Genomic DNA, 16,492 nt, shown 5'->3' with positions numbered 1-16,492 from the left:
GCGGACGGCGAGGCCCTGGCGACGCCCCCTCCCCGCCCTCCGCATCCCGGTTTCCGGCCGAGCGCCGACTTCCTCCGGCGCCCGCAGCCACGGGCACCCCGCCCCTCACGGCCCCGGGCGGGCTCCGGGCTCAGAGCTCCGCCCGCCGCAGCCTCAGGCACCCGCGGCACTTTACCGGGGCTTGGGAATACGTGTGGAGTTCTGTGCCTTCAAAACACCGATGTTAAAAAAAAAAAAAATTAATACCAACGTCCCAGTAACTTCTCCCTGGCGGGAGGGTCACCACTCCGGTCGGGTGAGACTCCACCTGGAGTGCTTCATCCAGCTCTGGGGTTCCCAGCACAGGAAGGACATGAAACTGTTGGAGCGAGCTCAGACGAGGCCACCAAGTTGATTAGAGGGATAGAGCACCTTTCCTGTGAGGAAAGGCTGAGAGAACTGGGGTTGTTCAGCCTGGAGAAGGCTCTGGGATGACCTAACTGCGGCCTTCAGCACCTGAAGGGAGCTAGAAGAAAGATGGAGAGGGACAGCACAAGGGTGTGTAGCGACAGGACAAGAGGGAGTGGATTAACACTGAAAGAGAATAGATTCAGATTAGATAAAAGGAATAAATTCTTTACTGTTAGGGTGGTGAGGCATTTGCACAGGTTGCCCAGAGAAATTGTGTCTGTGCCATCCCTGACACTATTCAAGGACAGGTTTGATGTGGCTTGGAGCAATCTTGCCTAGTGGAAGGTGTCCCTGCCCATGTAAGGAGGTTGGAACTAGGTGATCTTTAAGGTCCTTTCCAACTCAAAACCTTCTGTGATTCACACACTAGGACTGAGAGGTGTATAGACACGCATGGGGGAATATGGCAGTGGGCTGGCTATGAGGTGTCAGGAAGCAGGTGTCTCCAGGATGGTGCTGAGGGGGTTGCTTTTCTCACCAAGTCGAGGATGCAGCTGAGGGGCCTCTGAGGTTGGGGAAAGGGGCTGGTTATGCAAGGAGGGCCCCATCATAGCGCTCACTGGGCATTCTTTACTGGGAGGGTGATAAGGCACTGGAACAGGTTGCCCAGGGAAATTCTGGATGTCCCATTCCTAGAAGTGCCCAAAACCAGGCTGGATGGAGCACTGAGCAACCTGGTCTAGTGAAAGGTGTCACTGCCTGTGGCAAGGGAGTTGGAACTTGATGATCTTAAAAGTCCTGTCCAACCAAAACTGATCTATGGTTCTGTGATTCTGTGCTTGAATCATATGTGTGGCTGGAAGGAGAAAAAGGTCAGCATCCAAACTAAAACCCAGACTTGGATTTGGTTTTTCTTTCTTTTATTTATTTTTTTTAATGGCTGGGTTGCTGCATCGGAAGGTACATGTTGGTTATGGGGCAAGGTTCTAGTGCCAAAAAGTCTATAAATAGAGACTTTATTTTGGAAGCAAACACAGCAGTGTCTGGCTAGGACTGTGTTGCTGTGGTGGGACCTAGCTGACTAGCAAAGGGCAGCCTTGTCTTCAGTGTATGAGCACCACTGAAGAGGCAAATCTACCCCCAACCTTTGCAGTTTTCTGCCTTGGCTGTGTTCTCTCTATTGGAGGATGAACAACAGAGGTAGATCAGTATTGGGAAGGCAAAGTTTAAATCTTTGCTTTTGCTTCATGCTGAAATTCAAGGGCACATGAGATTTTGGGAATTGCTTAAGAGCTGAGTGAAATGCAGAAAACATATCTTAGAAGTTCAGGAATTGAAGGTGTTTTTAACTGTGATCATTGTGGTGCTTCAAAAGTGCACATCAAAGACACTTGATGTGCACTTTCATGTAATTTGAGGTAATTTTGATGTAATTTGAGGTAACTGCTATTACAGCACCTTGTGATTCTTAAGTGCAGTAAGACAAACATGGTCCTGAGAATGCCTATCTTTTACAAGGTAAAAATCAATCTTACACACTATTTAGCAATGTAATATTGTTAATCAAGCACTACTTTAATATTACTTTAGCTTTTACTCAGTAAAACCTTATCTGAGATGAACATTCACATGTTATGTTTCTCACTTGCATTCACCTAAGTGGCTGCCATTGGAACTTCAGATCCCAGGAAACTATTTTTGTCCAATTAATTGTCACAGTCCTTTTCAAGGCAAAAGGTGCTTATTTTAATTTTGAAACAAAATAATCTAGCTTTTGCATGTCATGACACTAATATACACTACTGATGAAGATTTTTATTTCATGCACCAAATTTTGTAGGTTTTCTGGCCCTGGAAAGAAGGCAGCAGCCATTCTTCCACAGAACAACACTCAGCAGCAAAGCAACATAATCTTGCAGATACACTTACCAAAAAAACCCAACTCCCGTCCTACATAAAGTAATTCCGACCTATCCATCTGGCCAAGATGTCATGAGATGGTGCATGAGCTGTGAGTAAACCATTTTCATTTATCCCATGCGTTTGTAGACAGCTTGTGTATTTTCTTTAGCAGCGGGCCTTTGAGGAGTAGCCTTTCCTTGGGCCTAAACTCAGAACATGCTGAATTGCTGGCATGTCTTGAAAAGGCAGATCGCAGCAGTTTCTTGAGGTGCAGAACGCCATTAACACCTCTTGTCTAAAGGCTTAGAGGCAAAATCAGTTTATTTGCTAATCTGAGTTAAATATCTGTGTATGAGGCAAATGCAAGGTGATGTGGTTTAATATAATCCACTGTGAAGCAGGTTAAGTAGATGACTTGATGCTTGCTGGAGGCTAAGAGATTTGCTGCTGTGACACTCCTAGCATGTGGGAACATGTCAAATTGCAATCACTCCCTTTCATGGCCATGTATCTTCAAGCAACAAGTGAGGTAGGTGAAATATTTTTAGGTGTTGCAATTACATTTAAAATGTCTGAAAGAACTTAGATGAGACACATTATCAATTTTTCACTCTATTTAGAGAAATGGTAATAGTTACTATTACAATAGTTAGGGATGGACTGGACTGATGCCTACTAAATAGAGACTTTATGTTGGAAGCAAACTGAAGTGATATAATAGAGTTTTTTGGCCCCCCTTTCAGGCCAGTATTGGTTTTTTTTCAAGTGCCTTTTTACTTCACTTTTTCAAACCAACAGAGTAGTTAGACTCTGAAGCAGCTTTCTTGCATGATAGGACAGTGACAGAAAATCTAATATCATTCCAAGGTGGAGTGTTTCCAGTTCATGAATGGTATTCTGTGGGAGATGTGTGCAATAGCAAAAGAAACAGGAGTTCTCCAGAAACCCTACCAGTCTTGCTTTCATACACTCTTGACTATCCTAACTTGGCTGAAATAAGAAGACTTCTGCCAGTTTGGAGAAGTTAAGGGTCTGGCTTTGATGACCTCAGATTCAATGACTTCAGCCATGACAGAATAATTGGCACAAATTGAGGAACTAAGTGCGTGGTCTCAACAGAACTGTGGGGTTCCAGTGGAGGCAGAAGGACAGATCATATTATACATAATCACCTTCTTACTGTTAAGTCAATGGGATCTTGCTGTGTTCTTTGCATCCCAGTGGCTTGGAGACCCAGGCTGTAATTTCTGATCAGATCAGGACATTTGGATGTCATCTTTGCCGCAATAAAACTTAATGGGGCACATGGGACATAAAATTTGATAGATACATAAATCTGCCCAGACACAGTGGTTTAAATGTGTTCTTCATTTTGATACAAATAATTTTCAGTGCATTTTCCCATCTGTCTTGGAAATGAACTTTATCACTTTATTACCTGTCTTAGAAGTACTTTTTTGTGAGAGGAGATTATTCAAAGCTGTAGGTAGCTCCAGAGTTTCTATTTTTTTTCCTCCTTTGCTGAGAAGAAACCCTGGATTCCTGTGTTGCACACTTACTCAAGAAGGCGATTGCTTTCATATCAGTCCATAGCAAAGATCTAAACAAAATGAATTGTGAAAAGGAGGGAGTAGAAAAAAACCTGTTACTTTCATTTCTGTTTATTTTGAAGCAAAGGTGCTCAGTATCTGTAAATTGTTTAAATCCATTCTATTTAAAGGGTTTATATTAACTGAGGATCTGGTACTTAGAAGACTATTTATTTGAAGTTGTGGGGTGTTTTTTTTTTTTCCTGTGTATATGAATGTAGTGCTTCAGCCATTTCAAGAAGTTAATTTTTGGGGAAATATTAGTCTTACAGCTGGTGTCATGGCACTGTAATTCCAGCTTCATCCAAACATCTAAGCAGAAACATTAATTGCTGTTGCAATGCGAAGTATCTGAAAAGTCGTTATTTTTCATGGTATCCACTACACCTTTATAATGTTTCAGCTACAAGAGATAATACTGGGAACAAATTGATTTACATCTATGTCATCCCATGGGCATCAGTATTCCTGTAAGAGGGTAGCCCTGGCAGAATGTCAGCCAGTCTGTTTTTCTCCATTTTTGGCTGGCTAGAGCTTTGGGTCAGGATCTGTTTCTGATTATGTGTCAGATATTACGCATGAGACAGGAATCCAGAACCCGTGTTAGGCTTCATGGGAAGTTAAGCACCTCCTAATGGGATCCAGAAGAAGCAGATCTAAGCAGGCTGAGCAGAGCACAGTCTAAATCCAGAATAGCCAGCCCACGCCAGCTTCATGCCTGAAGCTAGATGGAGACATTTAGAACAGAGTGAGTCTAAGCTCTGGACCACTTCTGACCACAGGAAAGGCTGCCTCAGAATATCAGAGGCTCTTTAACCAATTGGGCACCTCAGCTATTAGGAGAGGTGCTGAGATCCTTTCTTAGAGTGAAAAGTTTTGTCTGAAGTGGAAATGCTGGCAGTTTCTTTTGATACTAGTTTAGCAATTAGAAAGTTTGGTTCCCTCCTTGGTCTGAGTATTCAGTGATGGGAGGTTGTGTGTCACTGGGATAAAATATCCCCTAAGCATCAAGCTAACAGCTACATCAGTGGGGATATTCACCTTTTATACTGCACTCTATGGAAGCAGTAGAGAAAAGCATTTGAGATTCACGGGGCCAGATAGACAAGGGTGTTTGAATTTGGCTGTGAGTACACCATGAGGAGTGCTCATCCAACAATGGAAACTATACTTCTTTCTGTGACACACAAAATCAGTACTCTAAGCAGGGACCAGAGCCCTGTTCATCCCTGTTTAGCACCATTGCACCAGGTGACAATGTTGTGGTCCTTGTTCCTGCTTCTCAGAGTAATCTCATGTTTACAATGATACTGCTCAGCAGTGAAGTGTTCCACACACCAGAACCTTTACTGTGGTGTTTGCTGCTGTATGTCATCACATAAAAGGAATTAGTGAGTTGTGTGATCCATTTACTGAGATATGCCTCACCAGAATGTACTAACCAGCCTTACCTCCGTTAGGCCTGGAATTAGCACCTTCCTGTTGCAATTTTTTCTCTTCTGTGCTTGTCTCGAGTTCCTGATGTGGTGGTTTATCTTGTAGCAAGTTCCTTCTGAGGCCTTGACAGTGTTTGAGACAGGCATCTTTAAGCCTCTTACAGGCAACAAATGTCTGAAAGAGTATGATGGCCACAGCTGCATTTTGCACAGTCCTGATCCTATTGGTATTTGATATTATCTGTACATGTCCACAGGGATATGCCTTTTAGGAAAATTGGGCAGAGGAATATCAGACTTCTACCAAATCTCGATTCAAACCAAGCACAGGTGTGAACTAAGCATTGAATTATTTCTATAAGGACTAGGTTGTCTCAGTGGGGTTCTGAGACCTCTCGTCCGGTTTGGCCAGGTCAAATGTGGCAGAATAAATCGGGATGGGTACGATGGAGTACCCAAAGATAGATTTTAATGTTCACTGGGACTGCTTGGTCCGAGGGGCTTCATCCAAAGACCTGGGGGCATGGTTAACCTAGCAATACATAGGGGTACCTGAGGGCAGGGGTTCAATTGCAAACGTGGATCAGGGACATGACCTGTTACGGAATGATCCCAGTATCATCCAAATTTTCATCCTTTCAGTATCCTGCCTCCCATAGTCTCAGGTTTATTCCCTCCCTGTCAGGAACCTGGTCCAAGGTCCTGATCTATCCCAGCTGATTCAGTTCCCACACTAGGTTACTATGTAGTTTATTCAAAAACATGCACTTGAAGTTTTATAGCTAAGAAAGGAAGCATCTCTGGAAATTAGTTGTGCAAAGTGGTTTGAACTGCAGTTTTAGTCTGAAGTCACTTGAACAGTTACATCCCATTTTAAGCATTCAAATATTTTTATTGGATCTATCCCAAAGTCTGATAAACTGGAACGTAAAAGAGGAATGTTTGTCATTCTTTTTGTAAATTCTGTCCTCCAGAGCTTTGGTAGGTGATTGCATCAATGAAGTCCCTCCATCCTTCTGTGGAGATACCATCTTTTTCATCACTTGGAGTTTTTAAAGTCACCTCCATCAGAAGTGTAATGCATACCATCTCTTCAAGCTACCACTCAGTGAAAATAATCCTTCTTTAATGTTTCTTCATTATTTTAATTCACTTACATCTTTAAAGACATGGAATCATTGAATAACTTACATTTTTCATTGGTTTTTGCCTTTTTCCTCCCAGTCTTTATAAATAAATACAAATAATTTTATGTAGTCCCAGACATTTTACTTTGTGCCATTTGCATTTTTTTTTCAGGATGAAAAGAATTGTCATATTTGATGAGTGTAATTTGTGTGCTACACTCTTAATATAGCATTGTACCTCTGTGTATATGCTGACTTTGAATCATGGAATCATTAAGGTTGGAAAGGCCTCCAAGATTATTGAGTCCAACCTTAGACTGATCATGGTCTTGTCAGCTAGACCATAGGACTAAGGGCCATGTCCAGTCGTTTCTTGTACACCTCCTGGGATGGTGACTCCACCACCTCCCTGGGCAGCCTGTTCCAATGCCTGACCTCCATTCCAGTGAAGAAATTCTTCATGATGTCCAAGTGGAAGTTCTTCTGGCACAGCCTAGGGCTGTGTCCTCTCATTCTATCACTTTTTGTCTGGGAGAAGAGACCAATCCTCACCTTGCTACAACCTTCTTTCAGGTACTTGTAGTAGCAACATGTTGTCTCTTCTGCTAATATAAAGCCCCGAGTACATCATTACAGAGGCAAAGTTTTATTTACCTTCAAGGGACTTTACTCAAGTAAGGACTGATCCCATTCAGGAACTGTGTGAGCAGTAGGAGCACTCAGATGCTAATGGCATGTTACAAAACAGTAGGGAAGGGAGATTCTGGCTGACAACCCTTGAACAGTCTCCCAACTTCTTACAAAACATACCATCCTTTGTGGGATCACTTATGCCCAAGCTGTATGGCCAGGATTTTGGTTTCACAAGAGACAGCCAAATGCAATGAAATCCGTAATTCTTTATTTATCTGGTTTTTTAAAGATGAGAGTTTGAGTCAGGATCTCTGTAATTTGAACCCCTTATTAGGAGGATAATAATTATTCCATTATAATAATTATTATATTATAATTATGTTTCTCTTCTATTACATATATACACTGCTTCTTAACCCTAATAGTTACAGTTTTACTGTCATCAAAGTTGGCAGGAGTTTTGCTACTGACTAAGTAAGAATCAAGGCTAGATTCTTTGCCTGGTAGCCAGTTGGTTTTTTCACAGCTGCAGGAAATTCCTCCTTCTGAGCTTTGGCTGTATTCTCAAATCAGTGATTGGTTTACAAGAGCTTTTTCCTTGCAAAAGCAGATTCCTTTCCTGAATTTTGTCTGTATAATATAGTGACTGATAAAACAGTTCCCGTTTAAACGATGCCCGGCGTATCAAGTAAAATAGGAATCTTCAGTGCCAGCATCTGTCCTTGGTATGTCCCCTCTGAGCTGCCAACTTTCCAGTGAAACCTAAAAAGGCTCCAGTGTTTACTAATGGGTCACAGAAACTGTAGAAATAAAGTGATGAAAAATGCAATCTAAAAAGTTGAAGGCAAAAATTCTTGGTTCTACTTGCCACCTCTATTAAATGGGAACATTCTCTTGTTACAGTAGCTGATCTGTTAGTTCCATGCAAAGCAGCTGTTCCCATTTAACAATAGTTTTTTTCAAAACTATCCAAAATTCACAGGTCTTTAGCTTAACATACTTCCCATATGTCCACTCACCAACAGCTTTCTAGGTAACTGAAATGAAAGGAATGGAAACTCACAGTTCTAGACCTTCTTCTTTCCCTGCACATCTTGAAGGTAATATTGGAAAAGTAGTGTAGCACTGGCACAGCAATGAAGTGAGGATTAGTTGAGCAAGTTGACCTAGTACTGTCTCTGACAGGAATGAGAAAAGAATTCTCCTATGGGGAAGTTGAAACTCATGCCAAACACACAAAAATAATGTTTTCCAATGGTGGGCTAGGAATCTCTATGTATCTATTCCATTATGCTAGTTCTGCTATGAATGACATCCAGGAACATCATAGGTACATTTGCTTGAAACATACTGTCATCTGTAGTTATATAGACATAGAAATGGATAGATAAATATATCATTATAGATAGAGAAAAACACGTTCTTTCCTACTGTGTATCAAGGCAGATTTGCGCATAGCCTATGCTTCTATTTGTCATTTGTGGAGTGTGCAAAAAAAAAAAATATCAATTTAGCATTCTCTAACAGGGATTTCTGCCAGCCTTACATGATGCTTTTTGGTCTTGCTTGAATAAACTAAGAAATAAGAAGTGTTCTGCCCAGTTATAAAGTAATTTTAATAAAGTACCAGTGTTCTTGCCAAAACATGTAGATGTTGGCTACAGGTGGTTAGGCTGTGTTCATAAAACATTAGTTAAGTTATCTGGAAACCACAGCTTGAAGGCTGTAGATTAAAAACCAGGGTGTTTTGGGCCTCCCAAATGCAAGTACAAGATAAGAAAATTCAAGCACAGGATGGTACCAGAGGCCTCAGGACCACAGACTGTCAACCACAGATCACTAAAGAAACGAAGCCTTAGAAGTTGAGTCAATAGATTTAGTGGTTTACCTCCAATATAGGTAAAACCTATAATCTGCAGTAAAGTGAGATGTAACACTGAACTGTGAGCCACAAAGAAGGCACAAAGTTGACAGACTGGTAGCAAACATGAAAAATTACCACAAGCAGACCTCAAGTGAGGAGGGGAAAACTCACAACATCATTTTCCTGGCAAAGAGGAAGAAGAAATCATAAATATTAGCACTGTAATCAAGGCAAATAACTTAGGATGCTGATAGCTTACTTCTGTCAGCCCTTGCTGGTTTTATTGACTTTTGAACCCAGTGGAAAGGGGAGCATGAGACCAGAGAAAGGCATAGGTAATATTAACTTTGTGCATAGTAGTTCTAATGATATCATTATTGAATTAGCCTCAATTATTAGCTGATTTGGACAACAAATCTTAGCATGATTGTAGCCAGACTAATAATAACTACTCTTTCATTTGCTAAGACTTTAATTCTTGGCTTTATGGAGTGTTTCTTTAGTCCACTTAGATTGCACAGGATGTTTGGTCTGAACCGTGAGGACATACAGATAAAACTTGTCTGGAACAATTAGTGGAGAAGGCAGGCAACAAAACCTGTGACCTGTGCTGCAACAGCCCAGCAAACCAGGAATGGGTTCAGAATGTGCCCAACACTCAGAATGATTTTACCAGCTCTATGCAAACACTTAAGGATCATTGTGTAACGTAAAAGTTCCAAATTTTGTGAGCTTGGGCCTAAAACTGTTCTTTTAGTACACAGATCAGATGGCTGGAAAAGTTATTGGAATACCACGCTGAAGTTGCTCTACAGATGGACTCTTCAGTTAAAAACAAACTCACAGATGCAGTAAATATCCAATAAATCTGTGTGAATCTGCTTCCAAAAGAATGCTGACATTTCTAGTAAAACTGAAATGTTAGGAGTTGATGTCTGAATTTTTTCTTTCTCTCTTGAGATGCAAAATGTTAATGAAAATTCACACAAGAGTCACTAAATGTTTACTAATTCAGAGAGAAGATTGCTGCAATCTTCTTGCACTGGACTCCTGGTAAGCACCTGCTTTAATGCTTACACTCACACTAAGAAGAACTAATAAGTGAGCACTATTTTGTAACATCTAAGAACTTCAGGCAGTTCCCAAGGGATTCACACGTGAATATTAATGAAGGAGGGGAAAAATAACAAGGTGTCCTGTTTCCAGTTTGCTTAAGCACTGGCCTCTGGCAGCTACAGCCCTGGTATGCAGAGAAGTGACTGACCTGACTTGCCTCTTTTCCAATCACTTCTGCAAATAATCCTTTTACCCAAGACATGCAAAGTGAGCTTTGTGGTGTGCTCATTTCCAAATGCAAGCAGGCTGTACCCCTGGTGGAACAGATAGCTTTACATTTCAGGAAAGTTTGCATAGCTTGTTTTGTGCCAGGTTGTTTGCAGATTAACCATTTTCTCTTCTCCCCCCAACACATGCAGCTTTCAGAAGGCATTTTATATGGAAAATACTATAGGCAGGGGATGGGTGGATGTGGGGGTGGGGGTTAGACTGGAGCTTGGATAAAAGCGTTCTGTCTTTCTGAGCAGGAGTCATAGTCCACACCTAATTTGCAAACCAACTTTATTAAGGCAGCTTTGTTTAAAAGAATGTTGGAACAAAACATTATTATTTTTTTAATTATAGAGCCACAACAGTTCTAGCAAACAGACTACAGATCAGGCATGATGAAACTTAAGTGTGATAAGTTAATAATCCAATTGTGACCATTTGCTTTTCAGACCTTAGTGTTTATCGTGCTTCTTGAAAAGCTTTTTAGTCTTCAAATAAGCACATAATACTTCTGCTCTCCCTTTTGACTGAGTGAAGATCCTTTATAATAGGCAAACTATCAGTAATTGATTGTTTTTAATGCATTTAAGGAAACCAGTGTGACCCTTGTTGCAGGAACCACCTCTTTCTGCACAGTTTGAGCAACACAATTCTGAGATTGTTCATGCTGCATGTGAAGGTTCACTTCAGAAAGAAGGCTGCAGTTTAGATTTTTTTTTTTTTTTTTGGTGTGCAGTCTCCTAGATCATTTCCATTGCAGATTCAAACCCCCATTCACTGGGAATTTAGGCCAGTGGGCAGCAGGCTTCCTTGTCACTTCTGCATGACACTGTAGTAATCTGCAGACCAAAACCTGTTTAACTACAAATATCCTTTAGGAATAGGAATCTGTTGGATCCATTAGGAATATCCAAGTCTTTCTGCAGTTCAGTATAAGCAGTCCATTGTTTCAAAATCACTCTCTGACTTTGTGGCTTTTGTGGGTACCTGCAATATATTTAGAATATGCTTTAGTTTAGGTGAGTTTTAATAATTTGTTAACATATGTATTTCTCATTTTGTCTTCAGCTACTTATTTCATTTGGTATGTTCCCTATAACCATATTTTTAAAATTTTAGCCCTCCATAGATTAAGTTTTCTGAAAATCTGGTAACTGATTTTCATACTTACTTTGAAATGGTGAGTTTTAACCTCTGTGGTCTCTACTTTGGAGGGTATTTAGTTTTGAAAACCCTTTCCTTTTTTGTGAGATGAGGGTGAAGGCATTCATTTATCTTGCCTGATAAATGTGTGAACATTGAATGGAAATTGGTAACATTTAAATATATGTAGTTGTGAGAAATGGTAGGAAAAGCCGGATGCATAGGGTAGTTTTTCTGCAGTTTTACACTGGCACATCTACACTGAGGCCAACACCAGTGCTCAAGGGTAATTAGAAAATAGTTTTGCCCAGAGTTGGCTTGCTGCAGTTATTTGTTTGTTTCTAGTAGAGTGCAAACTACAACAGTTGCAGTGCAAACACAAAAGAAAGCGTGACTGATGCCTCGGAAGTGTGCAAGCCAGGCCTATGCTTTTGACAGCCATTTGCCTTACAAACAATAGCAGAGTTGGTGGAAGACAACAGTCAACTGTAATTTATCCTCGTGTTTGGCTGCTGGGATCCACTGCCTCATCTCTGATGGCAGCAGCCTTTTGTAAGTGCTGTCTAACTGGTTTCCGCCAAAGTGAGCCAGACTTGCTAAATCACTTGGATACTAATTTAGCATGGCACATTTGGAATGATGGGCTATTCATAAGCACTAATTAAGACAGCTCAGTTGGTGTATCTCATTATGCTGTGACATCCAGCAAAGGAATTGCTGTGTACCTATGGCAAGTGAGACCCTCCTGGCGGGGCAGGGTCTGGAAGAGAGCACTGGTTCACAGAGTTACCCTCTGTTTGACTTTCCTTAGAACATCCATAGTAGCTGGAGTAGAGATAAACTGAAGATGGATTGGAGCAAGTGAAATGTATCAGAAATTTAAAGTATATCCATTTCTCTGATGCTCTGTTCTTTATGTTCACTGCTAAACCACTACCAGTAATAAATCAGGATAAAAGCTGAGTGTTAAATAGCCTGTGGAGTGGCTGAATTGTCCAGCATGACACTCTGTGAAGAGTGAAGAGCTCCATGTCACAGTATTTCTCATGACTCACAAAGGAAGAAGAAAGCCCAAGTCACCTGGATCATGTTGGTCACCAAAGGCATTTAGGGTCATGTCAGTCCCTTGTGACTCACACCATTGACTATAATTTACATGCAATTAAATAATGTGTGAGATAATGTAATAAATATTGAATTTATATTACAATATTTTGGATGCAAAGAGGTATTTCAGGTTCCAGATGCTCTGGAATAATCACTTAGCTGTATAAAACAGGAATAGTGTTTCTTCAAAATCCTGTTTACTGAAACCAGTACTTACTGAGAATGTTTTGTAGTTATAGTTTAGCCATATTTCATAGTTAATAGTTTCACAGTTTCCATTGCTGTTTCAAAATATCTGAAGAGCTCTACAACCTTTACAGACCTTTAGATGCAGAAACTTTTTAATTACAATTAGCATTTTTTTTCCTTTCTTGAAATACAATTCAGCACCAAGAGCACAATGGTTTTTTCACATTAGTTGTAACCCAAAACTATTCTCTAAGAAGCTCCTTAGGATTTTGAGAGTATATACTGAGGTGAATAGCTGTGGAAAACTGCAGAAGATAAAAATAATTCAGAGTCCCTTGTCACAATCCCCCAGTAGATTATACAGCCAAAACCAGCAGTATATTTTGGTCTTTATGAATATTACCTACCTGTTAAAAGCAGATAGATGTTTTTTAAAATTGGATTTCATGTCAGTTCAAGCTGTGATTTCCATTGTTCTCACTTTTTTTACTTCTAGTATCTTAATTATCTCTAAATTTGCCTGCCATAATTTCAAGGTATCTGCAAACTGCAGCATTGACATACTCTTTCTAAGAATAAAAGGATTACCTCTGTTTTCCTTGATGTATAATTGATAGAATATTTAGTAATTTAGTATTGCAAATCCTCTCTGTGTTCTTCTGTCTCAACATGCTATCTTTTCTAGAAAACCTCTGGATCAAAGCACAATGCATACATTCTTGGGGGCATCCAGGGACTGAATCTCCAGGCCTGTAATCCTACTTGTGAGAGGGGTAATTGACAACAGTCAGTGGTTAAGCAGTGAGTAAGTCCAACAGCTACTCAGCAGAAGTTTCACTAGTCACAACTCCTCCTGTGTTTATGTGACCAAATGTGTTGCAAACATTTTCATTTACATTAGACCCCACCATCTCATGACTGCCTGGTGCTTGGCTTCAAGCACATTCCAAGGAGTAGGGCAGCATCTCAAGTTACAAACCAGTGGTATCTTGCCTACCTCAGGCTCAAGCTGAGGCTTTATTTCCTTTTCCCAAGTTACCATAAATTAATCTTTAATTGAAGTGACTCATCAACATGCTTCTCAGCTTTCTTCAGTCATTCTGAGACATGATTTGTATCAAGTAGTGTATGAAGGAATTTTCTTATCTACCTTCTTGGAATCTGAGCTTTTGGATTTCTCCTGTGTGTGATGCTGGTGTGATACAAGGGGAAGCCATAAGAGGTGACATTTTGCTTCCCTGCCCTTACGAAAGATTTGGGAACAGCATCAAATCTATTTTAAATTGATAAAACATAGCTCAAGTCTGCAGCCCCTTGGACATTACGTGAGGCACACAGTGTACTGCAAAGGGAGATGAAAAGGCATGAATCCCAGCTCCTTAATCCTTCTTTAATGTCTGACCTGTGACACTCCTGAAAGCTGACTGGACCTCACCTGTACTGTGTTTTAAAGTGTGGAAAGGATGATCCTCCTTCCAGGACCAGCTTCTCTAGATGGTTCAGGCATGTGTGCTTTTCTCTCCCCCTTCTCACACTGTGTTAGGCATTGCCGTGTGTCAGGTCTGATAGAGATCAGCATGCCCAAAATGCTTCCAGGGAAGCTGGGTTAGTGTTCAAACAAACTGACACATAAATAAGAATTTGTGCTTGCCTGCATACATGCTTTGAAAAGAGAGCAAAATGTTTAAATTTACATTTCTAAGGAAAATACCACATTTGCACATTTGCTACCTCTGTGAACAAAACTAGGGGGACTGAAAAAGGGAATGCACCTTCCTGACAGCTGTCTTGAGCTCTGTGTGTGATTATGGAGAGGCATGTGGCACATGAGCCATGGGGCAAATGGAACTGAGGCATGAAGCGGGCAGGTTTGGTAGCACAGAAGGGATATTTGGCTCTTTTAGGAGTTAATAAAATTGGAAACACTCAGAGCAGTGTTGAGGCAATGGTAATTACATCAGATGTGTAGGACTGTTATTGACACAGGTGAGGAGTAAGGAGTACAAATCTGCATAAATATTAAGAGTCCAAGGAATTATTTTGAAAACATAGAACTTTTTAAATAAACATGCAAAAATAAAGATTGTGTCACTGCCTGGCAATAAGAAGTACCGAATTCAGGGTAAGCTTTATCTTTATGTTGGTTGTATCAACATACTCCAGTGGTGAACTATGAGTTCTCCTTGAAAAAATAAATTGTGTCCACATAAACCAACATTAAAATAAGCTATTTAATGCTAGGCAACTGCCAGACAATTTACATTGCTTGTTTAAAAGACCGATTTGGAATGCACAGTGTGACTTTTTGGAAGAAGAAGGATGTGATTTGCAACCGCAAATCTTGTTATCTTTAAATAACTGTCCAATTGGCTAACTTTTTTGACTGCTTAGGTCATCGAAGAGCACCCATTTCCTAGCAATACATCAATATTATACAAGAGCATTTCTGAATGCACTTACAAAACCTTTGATTGGAATGCATCCCTTCTGTTGCTGGGTTGGTACAGCTGGGTGATAGATGCACAAAAAAGTGGGGAACTGGGGCCTGTGAGCTGTCGTCTCCCCAGCTGCAATGCTCAGGCACACTGTCTTCTCTGGTTTTCATGGGCTTGCATCCACCCAAGAGTACACTGTGCTTGTTTAATAATTTTTCATAACAAAATCTTATCATTGGTGTTTCTTACGTGATCTTCTTAGGATGCCTGCATTTCCAACTGGTTGCCCCAATCCTGCTATCATAAATATCTCTGCTTTTCAAAAATATTGTATCATTTGACTTAATCTTGCTTGAGGTTGTTGCTTCACATGGAGGTGCTTAGCTTTCCTATCCTTGTTCACTGAAACCAGTTAGAATAACAGAGGGAAAAAACTTAAGTTCCTCTTCATTACTGTATTCAAGATCAAAGAGAGAGGAGGGGGATTGCCAGTACACTGGGATGGTGACTCTTTTCAGATGCTGTGTCTTACTGGGTGCTTGTCAGGTCAGGTTCATGACCACATGAAGAATCTGAATATATATCGGTCTATGTGGCCTGATGAGATGCATCCCAAAGTCCTGAGGGAATTGCCTGATGTAGCTGCCAAACTCCTCTCCATGATATTTGAAAAGTCATGGCAGCCTATGAAGTCCCAAGTGACCTCCAAAGCAGCATGGCCAGCAGGGAACGAAGGGATTCTGTCCCGCTACTCAGCTCTGGGGGACCAGCACAGGAAGGACATGGACCTATTGGAGCAAGTCCAGAGGAGACCACCAGGACAGTTGGAACACCTCTTCTATGAGGAAAGACTAAGAGAGTTGGGATTGTTCAGCCTGGAAAAGAGAAGGCTTCAGGGTGACCTAATTGCAGCCTTCCCACACCTGAAGGGAACCTACAAGAAAGATGGAAAGGAACTATTTACAAGGGGGAACAGATTCAAACTGAAAGACAGTAGGTTAAATTAGATACTCATTTACCGTGAGGGTGATGAGGCACTGGCACAAGTTGCCCAGAGAATCTGTGGATGCCTCAGCCCTGAAAGTGTTCAAGGCCCAGTTTGATGGGGCTCAAAGCAGCCTGGTCTAGTAAAATATATCCCTGCCTTTGTCAGGGGATTGGAGCTACTTGATCTTTAAAGTCCCTTCTAACCCAAATCGTTCTGTAATTCTGTCTTTTCTCCGTGTCATTTGGAAAGGTTTCCCGCCAGGGAGTAGCAAATCCCTGTGAAAGCACTGGTGTGCATGAATACTCATTTGCCAACACAGCCTCGTATCTTTGGGGGTTTGATCTAAAATGGAACATTTGCGGT

General features: G+C 41.0%; 1 long non-coding RNA gene across 1 annotated transcript; it reads left to right on the top strand.

The window, feature by feature from the left end:
- Positions 1–48: 48 nt before the first annotated feature.
- LOC147655807 (uncharacterized) lies at positions 49–16,334 on the top strand. The gene is made up of 3 exons (XR_015275537.1): positions 49–537; positions 2,231–2,401; positions 9,454–16,334. It is a non-coding gene; the product is annotated as an uncharacterized LOC147655807 (long non-coding RNA).
- Positions 16,335–16,492: the final 158 nt, after the last annotated feature.

This window comes from Cyanistes caeruleus, chromosome 1 (assembly GCF_971803275.1).
Source record: "Cyanistes caeruleus chromosome 1, bCyaCae1.hap1.1, whole genome shotgun sequence".
Classification (NCBI taxonomy): Eukaryota; Metazoa; Chordata; class Aves; order Passeriformes; family Paridae; genus Cyanistes; species Cyanistes caeruleus.
Note: the sequence above shows the minus strand (reverse complement) of the source record. Positions and strands in the feature narration are given on the sequence as shown.